The sequence below is a fragment of the Mastomys coucha genome, unplaced genomic scaffold (assembly GCF_008632895.1).
Source record: "Mastomys coucha isolate ucsf_1 unplaced genomic scaffold, UCSF_Mcou_1 pScaffold22, whole genome shotgun sequence".
In the NCBI taxonomy this organism is placed as follows: domain Eukaryota; kingdom Metazoa; phylum Chordata; class Mammalia; order Rodentia; family Muridae; genus Mastomys; species Mastomys coucha.
This window is the reverse complement of record NW_022196905.1, coordinates 10671665-10689575: the sequence shown is the minus strand read 5'-3', so window position 1 is coordinate 10689575 and position 17911 is coordinate 10671665. Positions and strand designations below refer to the sequence as shown.

The 17911-nt window shown below is 43.6% G+C and overlaps 1 protein-coding gene, 1 long non-coding RNA gene and 1 pseudogene across 4 annotated transcripts in view; 2 read left to right on the top strand and 1 right to left on the bottom strand.

Moving 5' to 3' along the window:
* Sertad2 (SERTA domain containing 2) overlaps positions 1 to 17911 on the top strand; it is a 110255-nt gene that overhangs the window by 27890 nt on the left and 64454 nt on the right. Inside the window, exon 2 of one of the 2 annotated variants that reach the window (XM_031342431.1) lies at positions 15465 to 15622. The exons of the other annotated variant lie outside the window; for it this stretch is intronic. The gene's annotated coding sequence lies outside the window, so the exon portion shown is untranslated. The remainder of the gene's footprint in view (positions 1 to 15464; positions 15623 to 17911) is intronic. 2 annotated transcript variants of the gene reach the window in all.
* On the top strand, positions 5229 to 5345 carry LOC116071700 (annotated as a pseudogene).
* LOC116071057 overlaps positions 12915 to 17911 on the bottom strand; it is a 24324-nt gene continuing 19327 nt past the window's right edge. Inside the window, exons 3-4 of one of the 2 annotated variants that reach the window (XR_004110691.1) lie at positions 16552 to 16659; positions 12915 to 13112 (exon numbers count right to left, since the gene is read on the bottom strand). This is a non-coding gene — a long non-coding RNA (uncharacterized LOC116071057). The remainder of the gene's footprint in view (positions 13113 to 16551; positions 16660 to 17911) is intronic. The other variant, XR_004110690.1, reaches the window with a different exon arrangement.

The window sequence follows — 17911 nt, the reverse complement described above, 5'->3', positions numbered from 1 at the left end:
GTTAACAAATTCAGATAAATTGAAATCATGTATCTTTTCTCATCATAATACAATAAAACTTAAATCAAGAAAAAAAATCAATAAAAAAAAGAAAATGTGGATTTTAACACAGATACATAGTTGGGAGAAGGAGGAGGAGTATTTAAATAACCTTTTCAATAATTATGGATGTTCTTTTATACTCAGTTAAAACTTGAAAGGCTGGTGCAGTGTAAGACCTGAAACCAGGTCTCTGAACTCTTAATTATTTACTATATTAGGTGTGGCTTCTCTTGAATATTGAATGGGGTTTTACTTATGAATGACTAGGGAATATCATCCATTGATTATTTGGAAAATACTGATTTACTGAGTTAGGCAGAGTTTCCCACAGCTGACATTTTTCATTGCACAGCATTAAGAAATCACATTGTTATCTTCCCCACTGAGGTGTCATGCTCAGAGTGGCAAATACAAATTGTCCCAAATTCTCATTTGCACTTGCAGGCCTGAATTATGTTGCTGCCACTCAAACTATCTGCCTTCCTTTCAAGTCTGACTAACCACTGTGTGTATGGCTGTTGTGCTGGTGAGCAGAAATAGCCCATACTTGATAAAGTCCATGTGCTATAGCCGACCAGGGCGGGGTGCTTTTCAGGCCTTGGACCTTGCCTGACTCTAGTGCTTGCTGTGTGCACTCCTGTTTACCACACAGAACAGTTAGGATTTGTGCTTGAAGGAAGGACTAGTACAATAATACTTGTCCTTACCTGGACATTTGACAGTCACTGACATGGGCATAGAGGATGTACTATTGTGGTTCTTTGGCCTTTGCTTGTGTGAGGCTCCAGCCCTTTTCCCTACTCAAATTCCCAACTTTGAAAGAGTAGTACAGAATTATAATCACAGTCTTGACTGAGTAGCGCTTGAAAGAGTCTAGGGAGCCACCAGGGTCTATCTTACCCTCAGGACTACTGCCTCAGAACCTGCAGAGCTCTGCTGTGCCTGGGGTCGCTGCAGACTGGGTTGGGGCATGCAGGATTGCGTACATGCTAAGGACACATCCTAGAGTTCTGGTGATACTCTGTGGTTGTTTTGTTTTGTTTTGTTTCATGAAAGAAACATGATTTGGAATAGGCAAACTATAAAATAATTTTATTAATTTTTTAAAATTTTCTGTCTGTGTTATTAGGGATTCTTGACACTTTAGTGAAGACTAGCCACACAAACTAAACCAGTGAGCTCTAGGACACCACTCCCCTTACAGCAAAGCCCAGCACCCGTGCCTAGCTTGCAGCTACACTGGGATAATTCTTTTAATACATGCATTCTTGCACCCAAACTGCGAGCTGCCACCAAAGGATGAGAGGACACTCTTCTTTTTTTTTCTCTCTTTCTCTCTTTTTTTCTTTCTACTCTTTCTTTTTTTTTTTCAAGGCAGCGTTTCTCTTTGTAGCCTCAGCTGCTCTGGAACTCATTCTGTAGGCTGGCCTCGAACTCACAGAGATAGATCCCCCTATCTTTGCCTCCCCAGTGCTGAGAGGATATTGTTGGGAGCTCAGGAGGATGGCAAGCTCACAGCTTTCCTCACAAGTCAGCTCCAGCGTGTTTCAGTCATCTCGGCAATGGAGAGACAAAGGCTTAACCTTTGCTCACGCACTTCGGTGCACGCTGTTGGCAGCTTAGAAATTGTCAGTGTAATCACACTTTGTGTTTTCTTCTTCATTATATAGCACAGGCTGACCTTGAACTCATGACAATCCTGCGTCAGGCTCCAAGTGCTAGTATTTTTTTTTTTAAAGACTTATTTATTTTATGTATGTGAGTACACTGTGTCTGTACAAATGGTTGTGAGCCTTCATGTGGTTGTTGGGAATTGAATTTAAGACCTCTGCTCGCTCTGGTCAATCCCGCTCTCGCTCCACCCAAAGATTTATTTATTATTATACATAAATATACTGTACCTGTCTTCAGATGCACCAGAAGAGGGCATCAGATCTCATTACGGGTGGTTGTGAGCCACCATGTGGTTGCTGGGATTTGAACTCAGGACCTTCGGAAGAGCCGACAGTGCCCTTACCCACTGAGCCATCTCTCCAGCCCCCAAGTGCTAGTATTACAGATGTAAGGCTCCACAGTCATTTTTGTTTTGCTTTAAAATTAAGAATTGCTTTTGTTAGGTGTTGGAAAGCTGGATGCATGAGGAAAGTGTAAGCATGAGGACACAAGTTCAAATCCCTTGCATCCGCATAAAACCCAATCACGGCGGGGCATATTTGAAGTATTCGAAATTCTAGCCCCAGGAAGGCAGAGACAGGAGGACCCCTGGACTTACCATCTAGCCAGTCTAGCCCATTAAAACATAAGGTGGTGAGTGCTTTACTTGATGGGAATGCCTAACGCTGACTCTGGCTTTCACAGGTCTCATGCTCAAACAGAAACACCCATGGATAAGTGACATTTGAGGCTAGTACAGGCCCTATATTTCACAACCAGCATCCAGATTACTTCAGTGAGTACGTTCCTTATCAGCCCCAGCCATGATATTATTTGTAAGCATATGGTCTTAGTCGGAGTATTTCACAAGTTAAATATAACAGAAATCTAAATGAATCTGCTAATTGTGCTTTTCCTAATGCGTTTCCATAGGGCAGTCTCTAATTATAAGCAAACCCTTCTTGCACATGGCGTGGCTCTTGCCCCAGTTTCCCCTTCCAGCCAGGCCCTGCCTGGGCTGCAGCTGCAGAAGCCACTGTGGCATTCACAGGGAATCAGTGTAGTGTGGGTGTGGAGGAAGGGAGGCAGCTTTGGTGAAACAGTTACTGGGGAGTGGATTCAGGAGAGGACTATGTTCTGATACAGTGCAGGCCTGTCCTCTTGCTCAGTACTAGAGTGTTTTCTGTGTTCCACCCTTGTTACATGCTAACTGACACGCATAACTTAGTGACAAGTTTGGAGCAACAAAGCTTTGCTTTTTTGTTGTTGTTGTTGGGTTTTGTTTTTATTTTTGAGTCAAGGTCCTGCTGTGCTGTCCAGGTTGGCCTCTAACCCCAAACAAGTCCTTCTGCCTCAGCTTTCTAGGTGCTGAAATTGTAAGCATATACACTACAGTGTGCAGACTAACACAGGACTTCAACTCACAGCAAAGAGCTTTATCATAGAACAGGAGACAGAAGTGGGGATATTCCACTTTCTGGCTTCAACTTCCAAATTAAGTCTTGTTTACATTCTACAGATAGGAATTTTTGTACCTACCTTTCAGGATTACCATTCAGCTTATATCATCCTATACCTATGTAGATGATAACTCTTAGGATATTGCAACCCAAGAGGAAGTGTATTACTGATGTATGTGGTGTGGATCGTCCTTAGACAGTGCTTTGTTTCAAGCATCCCATTGAGCCTGTTCCCTGGAGCACCTGCCATGGAGGAGGCCGCAAGAAATGGTTAGCAGGCAGATGCTGGGGGAAAGAAAGGGCCAGTTGAGGTGGGGAGCTCAGGAGATCTAGAGGATCGTATGGAACTGGGAAATGAAGGGCAGGGCACTATAAAGGTGGGGGTAGATGTTTTGCTGCGATGAGCCCTATGCTCATTGTTGCTGGGACCAGAACTACTAATGAGCACTGTATGTGCACACTGACTGCACATTTAATCAACCAGAGAAATTAAACTTAATCAACCAGAGAAATTAAACTTAATCAACCAGAGAAATTAAACAAATCGCCATGTTTGGGCCCTTCTAATCTGTCAGTTGGAATTGTTTTCTCCATCTAGGCATCCTCCTCTTCCTCCTCCATAGGGCCCCACATAGCAGACAAGCCTTGAACTCAATGTATAGCCAAACAGGCCTTAAACTTGATCCCCCTGCCTCCGTTTCCCAGGTTAATTTCTATTGGTGAAGCCCTGAGCAGTGGCCTTATTGGACAGTCAGGGCTGGGAACCTTCTGAGATACGTGTGGGCTAGAGGAAGCCTATTGTAAAGGTCAGGAGAGACCTTGCCCATTCCGACTTCTAGACAAATAGAACTCCACTCCCACCCCACTCCTCATGTGTGTGGTCTACCTTCCCAGTAACTTTGAGGAATGCAGGAGAGATACTACTGTTAAAGCTTTTAGAGTAAAGATATTTAATCACAAGTGTCTATAAAATATCCAAGGTACCAAGCAGGCCAACTAGACATTTTATAGAGTGCCAGTGCAGAACATGTAGTCAGTGCCAGCAAGGAAGTCCTTTTGAAGCACATACCTGTTGAACTGGATTTTCTTAGACTTAGTGCTGTATACCTATAATTCCAGCACTGGAAAGCCTAGGGTCAGCCTAGGCTGTATAATAAGATCTTATCTTGCAACACTAAAGCAAAACAGAGGGCCCAGAAATGGTACATATGCCCTTAATGTCTGCACTCTGGAGGCGGAAACAAGTGAATCTCTGTGAGTTCAAGGGCAGCTTGGTCCACATAGTAAGTTCAAGGCTAGTTGTGACTACACAGTGAGACCCTGCCTCAGATAGCATCTAAGGCTGTAGAGATGAGAAGGGAGAGCAGGTGTGTGGTAGAGAAAGCCTTCAGGATGGAGCACTTCAAGGCAATCTAGGAAACTGGTTCTAGGTGGTAGAGAGATTCTAAATTTAAAGGAGCTTAAGCAAAGCAAAGCAAAACAAAGCAGGTGGACCAGGTAAGGGGAGCCTTGAGCTTATGCTGAGGAATTTGACAAGTTGGTAGAGACTCAGAAGATGATGGTGATGGGCGGAGTCAGAGGAGCTGTCTTTCTGCAGAGGACTGGTAGCAGGCTTCTGTGTACATACTTGTCCTGAAGAAAAGAGGCTATGTGAAAGTGGAGTGGGATGGAGTGTGGGAGCCATGGCGTGTGTGGGCCTCAGACAGTGGCAGTGAAGGTGAGGTGGGGTGGGGTGGTGAGCCTTGGACAGTGGTAGTTGGGGTGATGTGTGGATTGCTAGATGAGAATAGGTGTTGGGTCGTAGGATGGAAAGCTCATTATTCCATTCTATCTATCCTTCACAGTGTTACCATGTTACTGTGCAAGATTTATGCGGGCCAGATTCACCATTTGGGGGGGCAGGGAGAGGGGAGGAAGGAGGGGGGAGGGAGAGAGAGAAGGCGAGGGGGAGGGAGAGAGGGAGAGAGAGAGAGAGAGGGAGAGAGAGAGAGAGAAAGAGAGAGAGAGAGAGAGAGAGAGAGAGAGAGAGAGAGAGAGAGAGATGCAAAAAAGCCAGTAAGATCAGGTATTGCTGTCTATGGCCATACCACCCTGAACGCCCAATCTCGTCTGATCTCGGAAGCTAAGCAGAGTTGGGCCTGGTTAGTATTTGGATGGGAGACCTCCTAGGAATACCAGGTACTGTAGGCGGGGGGGGGGGGGGGGGGGGAGAGAGAGAGAGAGAGAGAGAGAGAGAGAGATTGAGATTAGGTGTTGCCATTGCAGTCCACTCGTAACTCCTGATTCCTCCCAGTCTGAATCCTTTAAATCTCATCTTCCCATTGTCAGACGCTCTTTCTATGATAGCCCAGATGAAAGGAACCCTTTGGGAGAGCAGTTCTGTGTAGGAGCACAGAGCATGCATTATGTGTAAGTAAGGAGAATTTTTGTCATGAGCCCATGCATGCAGTGGCTGGACCGGCATCTCTAGACAGGCAAGGAGTGTGGGTGTGTGTTGCCTGGCCCTGGCCCCAGTCGTGGGAAGGCGGGAAGGCACAGTGATTTACGTGACTTCCATCCAGTGTAAAGCTAAGGATAAGAAGAGCAGGTCCTGCTGCCCCGCACGTGACACCAATTAGACAGAACTGGACAGTAGAGGCTGTGACAGGTGAGATCAGGGTGGGAAGGTGGCTTTCCCTGGGAGGTTGAAAAGTCCATGCAATGACAGTGAAAGACAAGAGAACACTGAAGAAGTTGCCCAGCCACAGCCCCTTAATCACGGAACCTTTGCTGTTTGCCTTCTTTCATACAGGTGTGTTTTAATGTAGACACACACTCATATGTGTATACAACATGATGTATACACATATGTGTACACCCAACATGGTGTTCTATCCCAGAATGTGCACTTGAAATTATAATAATCATCTTTCAAGATCATTTTCACAATAGAAGCTAGTGTTATGAATATTTCTATTGTGCTTATAACTCAACCAATCAAGCCATCCCTAACCTTAGGTATTATTTCTTAATTTTAGATGCTAAGCATGGCCATATATGTCTTCTACATATGCCTTCTGGCTTTTACTCAGTTATTTCTCTAGAATAGATTCATACATGTGGATTTGTTGAGTCAAACGGTATAATATTCTTATGTTGTTTGTCACAGGTTTTGTTGTTGTTGTTTTAAAAATACTTTATCTGCCCAACACTTAATGGCTATCTACCTAGAAACTATGAAGCTTTCTTATTTTTCTAAAATTTTGATGTTATTTTTAAAATCTTAATTGACAAAGTGTTATTGCCTTGATGTAGCTTCTTTTTCTTTTTGTCATGAGTAGGGATTGAACCTGGGGCTTCTATGTTGAGCTACAGCCCTAGCCCTAAATTTAGCATCTTCAAAACAGGCATCTACATTCATAATTTAAACTAAAAGTCAGTTCACTAATTGTAACTGTCTAAGCTACGACCTTTATGATGTTTATAAAACTATATGTATTTTCCTCTTTGTTCTTCAACGTTTCCAGGTTTATATCACTATTAATAAAACTCTAAATCTGTGTAAGATTACAAGTTTTCTTTTCTTCACAATATGTGATATGTTGGCTCAGTTACACTTACACATTTAGCATGTTTTGGAATTCATAAGTTGGATGTGGTAGCTTATGCTTGTAATTGCAACCATGGGGAGGTTGAGGCAGAAGAGCTGTCACAAGTTCAAGGTCAGGCTGGGCTACAGAGTGAGACCTTGTTCCCAGGAGGGAAAAAAGGAGTGAAGGATGGACAGAAGGATGGATGGAAGGACGGACCAGCCCAGTGAGGTAGAGTAATAACAGTGTGGCAAGCTTTGTGCTCTAGCAGGTAGAAGCTCCAGCCTCCTCCTCTTTCTAGACGATCTCCAAGTTGCTAGATTCTCTAGCCCTGATCTACAAATAGGCATGATAATAGGGCTACTTTGTTAATAATATAAGACATAGACTGTCAATGCATAGCTACATAATAGGCACAAAGTTACAGCAAGTGTTTATTTAGTATGTATTGTGTTTAACTACACAGCCTGTCTGCCCCACGAACTGATACTATTTGACAGAGAAAAAAATTAAGACACAGGGAAGTTAAGTGACTCCTCAAGGTCATACTGCTAAAGGATGGAGATGTGGGGCTCAATCCTCAGACGGCAGAGCCCTCCTTCACCTGCCTACTGTGTGACTCGTCCTTCCACTGTTAGCTGCCTACTGTGTGACTTCTCATTACTGCATTGTTTCATGCTGTCATTGACTGGGTTTTCCCCTCATTATCTGCCTTGTCAGCACTTAAGAGGGTAGCAGAGGCAGAGAAAGGCAGAGAGGAGAGAGTAGAGAAGTAGGGGCCGTCCATGACCATGTGGAGAGAAGGGGGAAGGGAATGGGAAGAGAAGGGGAGCTTATTTAGGGCTGTGGACAACTCTTCATATTCCCTACAACACCTAACAAGTAGTTCCTGCCCACCTCTGTCATCTGTTGTGACTAACCAGCGGGCGTTTACCTTCCGGAGCAGCTCTCCTCTGGCAGACCATCTCCTGTCTCCTGAGTAATTCTTCTTCCTGAGTAATCTGAAATCTTGTACTACAGTGATAATTGTTTTGGTTTGATATTAACATTTTGAGTGTTGTTTCTTATAACACTTCTTTATTATCACTTCATTATATGTTCATTATGTGTAGTAGTTTGAATGAGAATGTCCCCTCTAGGCTTATATGTTTGAATGCTTGATCCCCAGTTAGTAGAACTGTTTGGGAAGGATTAGGAGGTATGGCCTTGTTGGAAAAGGTGTGGCTTTGTTGGAGGATGTGTATCACTGGAGGTGGGCTTAGTCTCTATGTGTCTCTGCCTTTGGATTGGGATGTAAAACTTTCAACTACTGTTCCAGCACCATGCCTGTCTGCTTCCTTCCCATGATGACTGTGGACTAACCCCTTAAAACTGTAAGCAAGCCTCCAGCTAAATGCATTCTTTAATAAGTAAGAGCCACCTTGGTCATGATGTCTCTTCACAGATGTAGGACAACAATTAAAGCATTACAGAAAGTTAAAAGTGCAGAAGAATTTGTTAAAAAAAAAAAGTAGGCTTTATTTTGCTACTTGGTGATAGCACTTTTAACACTTTGATAAATGTTCTTCTTGTGTCTATGTAATAAGCATATTCACAAGGTTAGACACCAACTATACATACTGCATCTCAATGTTACTCCATTGTAAGTATTACAAGTATTGTTCTTGACTGGTTTAAAAAGGGATAGAAGGAGAAGGGAAGTAGACACTGTGTACTGAGCTGACGGTCACCATTGCCATTTATTGTAGCACATTCCTTGGGACCTACACAGCCTTTTACCCAAACTCCATTTTGGATTCTGTGTCAGGCAGAAGAATAACTGGAAGAAAAAAAATCTGGGGTGGGAGGGTTTCGAGGTGGTTTCCTCTATGATGTCAGGCACTGGCCTTCACCCTGTCATTCGAGGGCTGCTACTGAAAACAAAGCTGGTGTTGGGCTGTGCATTGCTGCATGCGGCACTTGATTCTATATGCCTTGCTTTTCCATATGCCTTGCCAAATTGGTTTCCTGACCATGACCTTGTAGTTCAGCATTTCCTCTTCCCTCCACCCGTTTCCTGCCTCACTCTTGATCATTAGAAATTATTTTTTTTTACTCGAATCCCAGGGCAGTTATATGGTAGCCAGAGCTGCAGTCAGGAGACCCCACCCTGGTCTCCTGAAATTCTTTTGGAAAAGTACATGTAAGGGGTCTGGGTTCTGTAACTGTGATGTGACGCCACCAGGCAGTTTAAACTTGTCTTTCTGTTTTGCACAGCAGATGTTGGAGGAGGAAACTTTTTTTTTTTTTCATTAATCCTGGCATCAGCTTTGCCCATAAAGATCATTTTCAACTCTTACCTGATATGTATAACTTCACCATCTTGTCCAGCCCTGCAGGACCTCTCTCCCCTGGCTGGAGTTCTGAATTTCTGTGTACTTTGAAGACATCTCTGAGAAGTATGGTTTGTCATTTTAAGCCCAGACTCTCTTAAATGGACCTCATTGTGCTACGTACAAACCTGCTTTGGATGCTTGTTTGGTTTTTTTTTCTTTCCTGTGGAACCTGATACCTTCTGTCTCCGAGAGTACTAGCTGTTAGCACAGGCAGGACACAGCAGAGTGGTCGGATGCGGCCTAAGCTCACAGTTGGGTAGTTTCCTGTAGATTATTAAGGATCATTTTGAAAACATGATTTTAAAAGTCCTAGTCAATTAAAATTTAAATTACCTTAGAAGGGCATCTTAGCAATAATCCTGTAAGATACATAAATATAAATAACTTTTGCTGAAGGGGTAATATATAGAAAACATTTTTTAAATGGGACCCTGTACACACAGTAAATGGTCTATAGATTAATTCAAGTCCAGTAAAAGTAGCAGTGGAACTCTGTAAAAAGAGGTGTGTGTGTGTGTGTGTGTGTATGTGTGTGACGTGTGACCTAAGTGTGACATAGCACCGATGTTATGGGCAGAGGACAATTGTGAAGTCAGTTTTCTTCCAGTGTGGGGTTTCTTGGCTTGGGAAGCTAGGTCGATGAAAAGGAGAGCGTATTCTGCCTTGGACCCATTGAACTTAAAGTATCAATAATGTCTCAAAGGAGACATAGAGTCAGGCATTAGGATTTGTAATTCTCCATGTCATTAAAGATCTAGGTGGAGCTATACCTACACGCCATCAGCACCAAGTCCACAGTTGATGTTTTGGGAGTTGCAAAGGAAGAGTATTTTAAGAGTCTTGTAGGTGACACAGTACAAAAGTCAGCCCAAGGAACATCTGAAGGAGTCAAGCCTCCAAGAGGCTGGGAAGCAGAAAACCTTATTGTGGTCAGTTTAAGAATTTTGGCTAGGTATAGTAAGTACATGCATTAAATCCTGTGATTCAGGATTAAAAGATTGGGACCAGTCTGGGCAACATAGAGATACCCTGTTTCAAAAGCAAGCACCATCCTACCACCCCAGTGACCCTTGCTCCCCAAAAAGCTAAGACCAAAACTAACAAACACCCAACCAAACCCCTCTCTCATGAAAGAGGTGAAGGAAATGGGCCCTGAATTTCATGAAGGAGAAAGCCGGAAACTTAGTGGGGCAGGGTTGGGGGGGAAGTGAATGTGTGGGTTTCTTGGTCACGTTGGAGAGTGTGGTGGCTTCTATTTTCTTTGTTGAATCAGAGAAAAAAATTAAAATTATTTGGGGAGTGGGCAAGGGAAGGAGTGTTGTTCAGACATGCATGCCACAACAAACCATGGCTTTTAGAGGACAGTTTTGTGGAGTTGGTTTTCCTGATACTTTATGTGGGTTTCAGGGATCCAACTCAGATCATCGGGCTCATGTGTCAGGTGCTTTATTTGATAAGTTATCTTGCTTGCCCCAGAAGAAAGGATTTCTGTTATAAATAAGGGACAGGGTCTGGGGGAGGTGGAAGACTTTGAAGTAGCTACTGAGTGAAAAGGAGCGAGTGTACCATCCTAGCAGCGTATTTATAGACATAGTGGGATTTGAACTCTAGAGAGCAACGTTGATGTGAGGCACAGGTCTGAAGCTGAGGCGTGAGCTCAAGGTTACGTAGAGAGTTAGGGTTGCTAGAGCCCTCAGATTAGCTGCTCAGGAGAAGATGAACCGCTGGCAGCATCAGAATGGCCAAGTGAGGTCGTTGAAGAGAGATACCCAGTAAGGATGAGGTCACGGCAACCAAGATGTTCACAGGAAAGCAATGAGGTACTAAGTAAGCTGATGTTGATGACCCTAGCTGCGCCTCAGAACCACCCGAAGCACACGCCACACTCCCCTTCAGTGGCTGTGATACTGGAACCTGAGAGCCGGGCCTAGCTCCAGTGTTCCCCCATACTTTGAGCTTCACATTTGTAGTAATGGAGGAGGAGGGACAGATGCAACCTGGAGAGCTGTTTGGGAGAGTACAGTTTCAGTAGATCAGTAGGACTGGCTTATTTCAGTTTGTAGCAGGAGAGGCTGGGTACAGACAGGGTCTTGTGAAGGTAAAGTAAATGGGGAGAATTGGTGCCAGGTGCTCTCTGGTCTCCTCGCCGAGTGACTGTTACTGTCAGCTATAGCCTATGTATGGGTCTTTGAGATGTCTTATGAGACGTGAGAAAATGAACTAATGCTGTAAGGAATGTAGAAGACCACACAGCCACAGGATGGCCTCAATGGCCAGGAGTTGCATTGTGTAATTGCCTGGTTTTACTGCTCTGTTATTGAAGTAACATACAGTGCTCACACATGCAGTGGGGTGATACCTAAAGCAGTTATACAGGTTTTCAAGTTATTGCATGAGGCAAGAATTGCATTTGGTCAAAGTTGCTCTTAGAAATCTCTTAGGGAGGTGAGTGGTGGGGACTCGCATCATGTTGGCAGCAGCAAGGTGAAACAGTTGGTTCTTGTGCAGTCACATCAGTGGGGAAAATGTGACTCCGCACTAAAAAGCCTTACTCAGCTTAATTAAATATTGTCAAGAAGGACAAATACTCCAGACACTGAGGAGGAGTCCTGGGTGCTGGCGTCAGTGTCCTCTTGACAGTACTACCTAAATGGTCATTGTCCAGCTTCCTTTTGTAATTTGAGCACATATATAATTGAATTTGGGAATTAAAACCATGATGATGCACCACTTGTTGTATTTGTATTTCCGGTATGTTGGGTGTATGGTATGTATGTGTGTATGTATGTGTACACACACATGTGATATATAGTGTGTATAGTTTGACACATCTGTCATGTAGCCCAGGTTAGCTTCTACCTTGCTGTAGAATTCAAAGATAACTTTGAATTTCTATTCTTTCTACCTCTGCCTCATGAATTATAGAAATGCGTCATTACATCTGGAGTTGTGTTTATATTTTTGTTTGCACAAACTTATTATTGAAGTATAGTCGTTAAGAGCCCAGTCTTAGAAACATAGTAGAGCATTCCTCTAACTTGAGCACTTTTCAGGCTGAGGCAGGAGCATGCACCAAGTTTAAGTCCAGCCTAGGGTTTGCAGGTCAGCTGGGCTGCTGTCACTGTTAATTTTGATTATCAATTTGATTGTATTGAGAAATGCTTAGCACCTTAGTGAGGCATACTCTGAATATGTCTGGAGAGCTTTCCAAAGAGGAGTAACTGACAGAGATCTGTCCTGACTGTGGGTGGGTAACACTCTCCTGTGGGCTGGGGCCCTGTACTGAATGAAAAGAGAATGAGTCTCTCTCCATAATGTTGTCATCTGGCCCATCCTCACCCCACCATGCCTTCACTCTTAAACCAGGAGCCAAGCTGAGTCCCTCCTCTCTGGTCACAGCAAAGAGAAATAACTAATACAGCTAGCTAATACTAGACCTTGTCTCATACTAACCAAGACACTGTTGGGGCCAGCATGAGCGCTGCTCTGTTGGTTCATGTTGTACACTGTTCCTCTGTTTGCCCATCTTATAAGGCAGCATGAAGACAGTATGTCCTGCCTCAGTGGTCAGCCCTGGACACAGCTCTGGTTGTCAGGATGGTATGTGCTGACTTGTGAGCATAGTGTGGTGTTAGACTGCATGGCCAGAGTTTTATTACAGTGGCTTGTGGCCTTTCCAGTCAAGCACTGTAGGAAAGGTTTGCTGGCCAAGATTAGAAGCTTGTGCTGAAAGTGGTTGGAGCTGTGACTTTAAAAAGATTGAATGCATCTAAGAGAGATCAGACTCAAAAACTCAGAATGAACAAACACACTTGTCAGGGTACAAATCCATCTTCAGACCAAGGCAAGTGGTAAGTAATTAAAGAAATAGATTCCTACTCTGTGGATTGTTCCAAGCCCAAAAGCTGGTGTTCTGTGTGTTGCAAGCAGACTCTTCTCGGTGACATGAATGATGACTTCCTAGGCCTTAGGTGTGGGGGCAGGCAGGAGAGGCTTTGTTTACAAGTGTGTCCCTGTTGTAGAAAAAAGAAAGGAGTTGCTTCAGACAGAGGGAAACCCGTGCATCAACAGTGGGAACATTTCCAGCCTAGGCTCTTCCTCTTTATCGTATGTGCTGAGGTGAGGAGAAAGCTAAAGCAAGCCTTGGTGCTGTGAGCAAACACTAAAACCAAGCCAGGCTGCCCATGTCCCCGATGCTCAGAAGGCAGGAAGGGAGGCAGCAGCCCTCGGAGCTTTTCCTGCCAGCAAGCTCCTTCCCCCGGAGTGGCTCAGTGGCCTTAGCTTGTGCACAATTCAGCGGCTTGTGCACGATTCAGGAGAGCAAGATGAGGCAGGCTACATCTAGCCACTGTGGTAGATAATCTAGGCCTATCCTCTAAAGGGAAAAGGAGACTTTATGTTATCTTGGCATTTAGAAACAGGCTCTGCCAGGTAGTCCAGGCTGGGTTTAAATCATGGTCGTCCTCTTGGTTCTGTGTGAGAATTGCAAAGGTTTAAAGTGTGGGGTTCTGCTTCTTGTTGGTAGGTGTAAAAGTGTTTATGCCTCCACTGTCATGTGAATAATTAAACTTCTTTTGTTTTAGCCAACTCCATATTAAATTTTACTCCTTTGGAAAGCGCACTAACTCTCTGTGTATGCCTGTGCGAGTATGTATTTCGTTACTTGCGTGCTTACAAAGATAATACATGTTTGCACAAGAAAGCCAAGCTATTAAAGTGTATCCCTACAGAATGCTCATGGAAAACCTACTAGCAAAATGTTGATTTAAACAACAACAAACCTAACCAGCTTCTAAATGCCTTTCTCCCCTAGGATATACACATAAATAAATATCTGACTGAGCTCCTCTCTGGCGAGACTGCCCCGGGTTTTGCTAACTCTTCCTGTCACCAGGGTCTTTTTCTGGTGCCACAGACCATCTTTTTCCATTGCAGAATGGTTTTCTACCGTTGGCTATATTTTATTCAACAAGCCATATTGGCAGGTATCTGAGCTGTTTCTCTTTCATCCACTCTAAGCAACGGTTCTGGAAACACCACACACACTTGTAACTTTGCATGTGTTTCCATTTTTCTCCACAGGATAAATTTGTAGGTGTGGGCTTCATAACTCTAGCAAAATATATGTTAAAATATTTTACAATGTCAGTTGCTCCAGGAGCTGTCCTGGTACATACTTCTATTAACAATGCATGAGATGGTCTGGTCTGTCTTGGCTACTCAGTCTCACCTTTCCTGATGTGACTAATTCATTATTTTAGTAACTTTCTGAATCCTCTGTGCTGGATGTTGGAGGCCCAATGACAAACAATTCAGATACCCACCCTTCTTCCCTCCTTCCCTCCTTCCCTTCCTTCTTCCCTCCTTCCCTCCCTTCCTTCCTCCTTCCCTTTCTCCCACCCTCCCTTCCTTCTTCCCTCCTTCCCTCCTTTTTTCCCTTCCTTCCTTCCTCCCTCCCTCCCTTCTTCCCTTCCTTCCTTCTTCCCTCCTTCCCTCCCTCCCTCCTTTCCTTCTTCCCTCCCTCCCTCCTTCCCTCCCTTTTTCCCTTCTTCCCTCCCTCCCTCCCTCCCTCCCTTCCTTCCTTCCTTCCTTTCTTTTTTCTTGTTTTACCTTGCCAGGATTTATCTTGAAAAGATATAATCACTCTACATTTGCTTGCTTGCTGTTAAATCTTATAAGATGAGATAACTCAGCAGATAAAGGTGCTTACAACCAAGGCTAACAACCTAAGTGCAACTTCTAGGACCCAATGAGCGAAAAGAGAACCAAAATTTGTGAGATTTGTCCTCACCCCTCCACGCACTGTGGCATGTACACCCTGCCCCCAACACACACTGTAGCATGTACACACTGCCCCCAATACACACTGTGGCATGTACATACTGCCCCCCAACACACACTGTGCATGTATACCTCCTGTCCCCCAACACACATAGGAAACAAAATAGGGACTGGACAGATGGTTCAGCAGTTAAACAGAGTAGCTGTTCTTGTATAGGGTCTAGGTTCAGTTCCCAGCATGCACATGGCAGCACACAAACATTTGTAACTCCAGTTCCAGGGAATTTGATGCCCTCTTCTAGTCTCCAAGAGCACTAGGCCCATGGTCCACGGACATACATCCAAACAAAATCTTCATACACATAAAGTAAAATAAATTGAAAAAAAATTTTAAAGCGTCATTTATGTTTCATTAATGACAGGACCTTTTATGTATTTATTGACCAGTAACCTTATGAATTGCATATCCATCATTTTTATTTTATTACTCTTTCTTGGTTGTTTACATAGTCATGTCTGTCTTTCTCTGCCGTAAGAGAGTTTGTGTCCCTTGGACTAACCAGTCTTTTTGGTTGCAAAACTAGAAACTGACAGTGGCCTACTTAAGTCAGAAGTGGTGTCGGGCTCTCCAGCATTGCTAAGAAGGCTGAAAATGAAGAATCCAGAAAGTTGTGGGCCTGCACCAGAGGAGGACTAAGACAGGATGGGCCCTGAATCTGCTGTCACTCAAATAGTAGTTGAGGTCAGTGTGTGGCCTCACTTTCCCTCAGTTTGTTACCTGGGGTACCTTTCCACTGTGGTAGCAAACCTACCAGAACCAAGTTTCATTCTCTTAGTATTCCATGTAGAAAGATGATACATCCTAGCTAATGGGTGTATATACACCTTCATGTTCAGTCTCTTGACCTATTTTGGGGCATGTAAGCATCCATGATCCAGTCATTATGTATGGCAAGGGCATGAAATGCTTTGATTGGTCAGGTCAGGGTCATGTGGCCATCCCTGGTGTTGAGAATGGAATCAACTGGATCAAAAAGAGGGGCAGGACTTTCACAGTAGAGAGCTCTTGGAGAAAGGGATCAGGGACAGCTAGAGCGGTTGAGTGTTCTCTGTGGTGTGCTTTGATGTTTGCAGTATTGATTCTGTACTTCACTGTGCACAGTGCTACTTTATAACCATGATTGATCCAGAAAATTAAAATGTATCCATTAAATCTGTCTTTTTTTTACTAGACATCAGTCACTAGGAGGAAGGATACTAAAATGTCAATAAGGCTACAGGAGAGCCCATCTTTAAACAAATCAATATCAACCAATCAGTCAATAAAATGCCAATAAGCATTGTCTCACTTTCTGTGATCAATTATAATAAATGAGCCAGTTGTAGTGGCCAACACCAGTAGGATATGCTGAAGATGCAAAGTCAGAAGGATCAGGAGTTTGAGGCTAGCCTGGACTATAATAAGTGAAAGAAAGTTGTCTTTTTATTGTACATAGGGAACATAGATTCTTAATATCCAAGATTCATATATGGTAAATATGCCTATCTTACTAAAATCCTGTATATGTATGATATCTGATACAGACCTGGCTAGAGGTCTAGATAGTAACATTTACCAGCAAAGGCAAAAGTACAACACTTTAAAACAAAACAAAACAAAACAAAAACTACCTCAAATCATGTGTGTGCTGGAGCTAGTCCTGCAGTCACTTGAAGCCATTCCCCTGTCTGAGCCACCACTTGCTCCATATCTTTTCCCCCTTGAATGTCAGTAATGTCCTGTAACAATCAGAGAAGCATGGAGAAAACATTGTACTGCCATGAAGCAAACATGGATCTTAGTGTATCTCCCTGTGGGGAAATGCTGTGACAATTACTTGAGAGTTTAAGGGTGAATGTTTACATAACAATGTAACTATTAATATAATAGTCTGGAGCCCTTGTTGGGAGGGAATTGCCTTAGAATGACCTTTTACAGTGTGGCATTTTCATAGGCAGTTAAATTTAAGAAACAAACAACAACAAAAACAAAGCAAGTGAAGCAACCAGGTTGCTAATGAGGATTAGGGTGTGTGTGTTTATTTAGTTGTTTAGTTTTAAGTACCAGGATCTAGCACTGGGCTTTGGTTGGTAATAAGCAAGAGCTTTGCACTGAGCTGAAGCCCCAGATCTGTTTCTTTTGATAGCTGCAGCCCTGGGGATAGCTGTGGCCAAAGCTTATCTGGGGAGAAAAGGCTAACTGACCAGAGGTAGGCTGTGGTGCGCTGGCCAGGGTTTTCCCAGCATCTGACCGTTCCTCGAGGTGTGATACAGTGAGATGTTTTCTGCATGTGTGCCAGAAGCAGCAGTGGCTCTGAGTGCCTAGTCCCTAGCTGATCCAGTGTCTCTGCCTTCTGCACTGCAGGAACCTCCCCTCCCCAGCCCCCCAAAGTTAACCCATTCCCACCCAGCCAGCAAGGTTTGATGAGAACTTTCTCTCACTGACAGTCTAATTTTTTTGGCACTTTGCAATTGAATGATTTATACAAAGGCTTGGGCCAACGTATATTTGTTGTCTAAGTGCAGAGTTTAACAGTGAATAATTTTATGACAGACCACGTTTGGCATGACTAGTTATTCAGGGAGTTAAAAAAACACATGGAGGGACTTTTTAGTCATCCATTCTCTGTTCTTAGTCATCTCTTCCTTTTATGGTACTTATTAGCAATTATCTCTCATGCTTCTAGAATGTTCAACAGTGTAACCTCATTAGCCATACAGGATCATTACAGGATACTCAGTGTCCACTTGTGAAAACATTATCCGAACATTGGTATATTCTCCAAGGATGTTAATACATCAAGCTCTTTCATTCACTAAAAGAGTTTTCTCTTATGTACCTGCCTTTCGGGGCATCGGGTTTTCTTTCCTCTTGTACTACTTCCTTGTCTTTGGTCATGTTCAGAATTAGTAACAAGAGAACTGAAAGTCAGTGTGAATGGAAGTTTTGTTTTAGTATACAGGAAAAGAGAGTCATCCTCCCCCCCCCCCC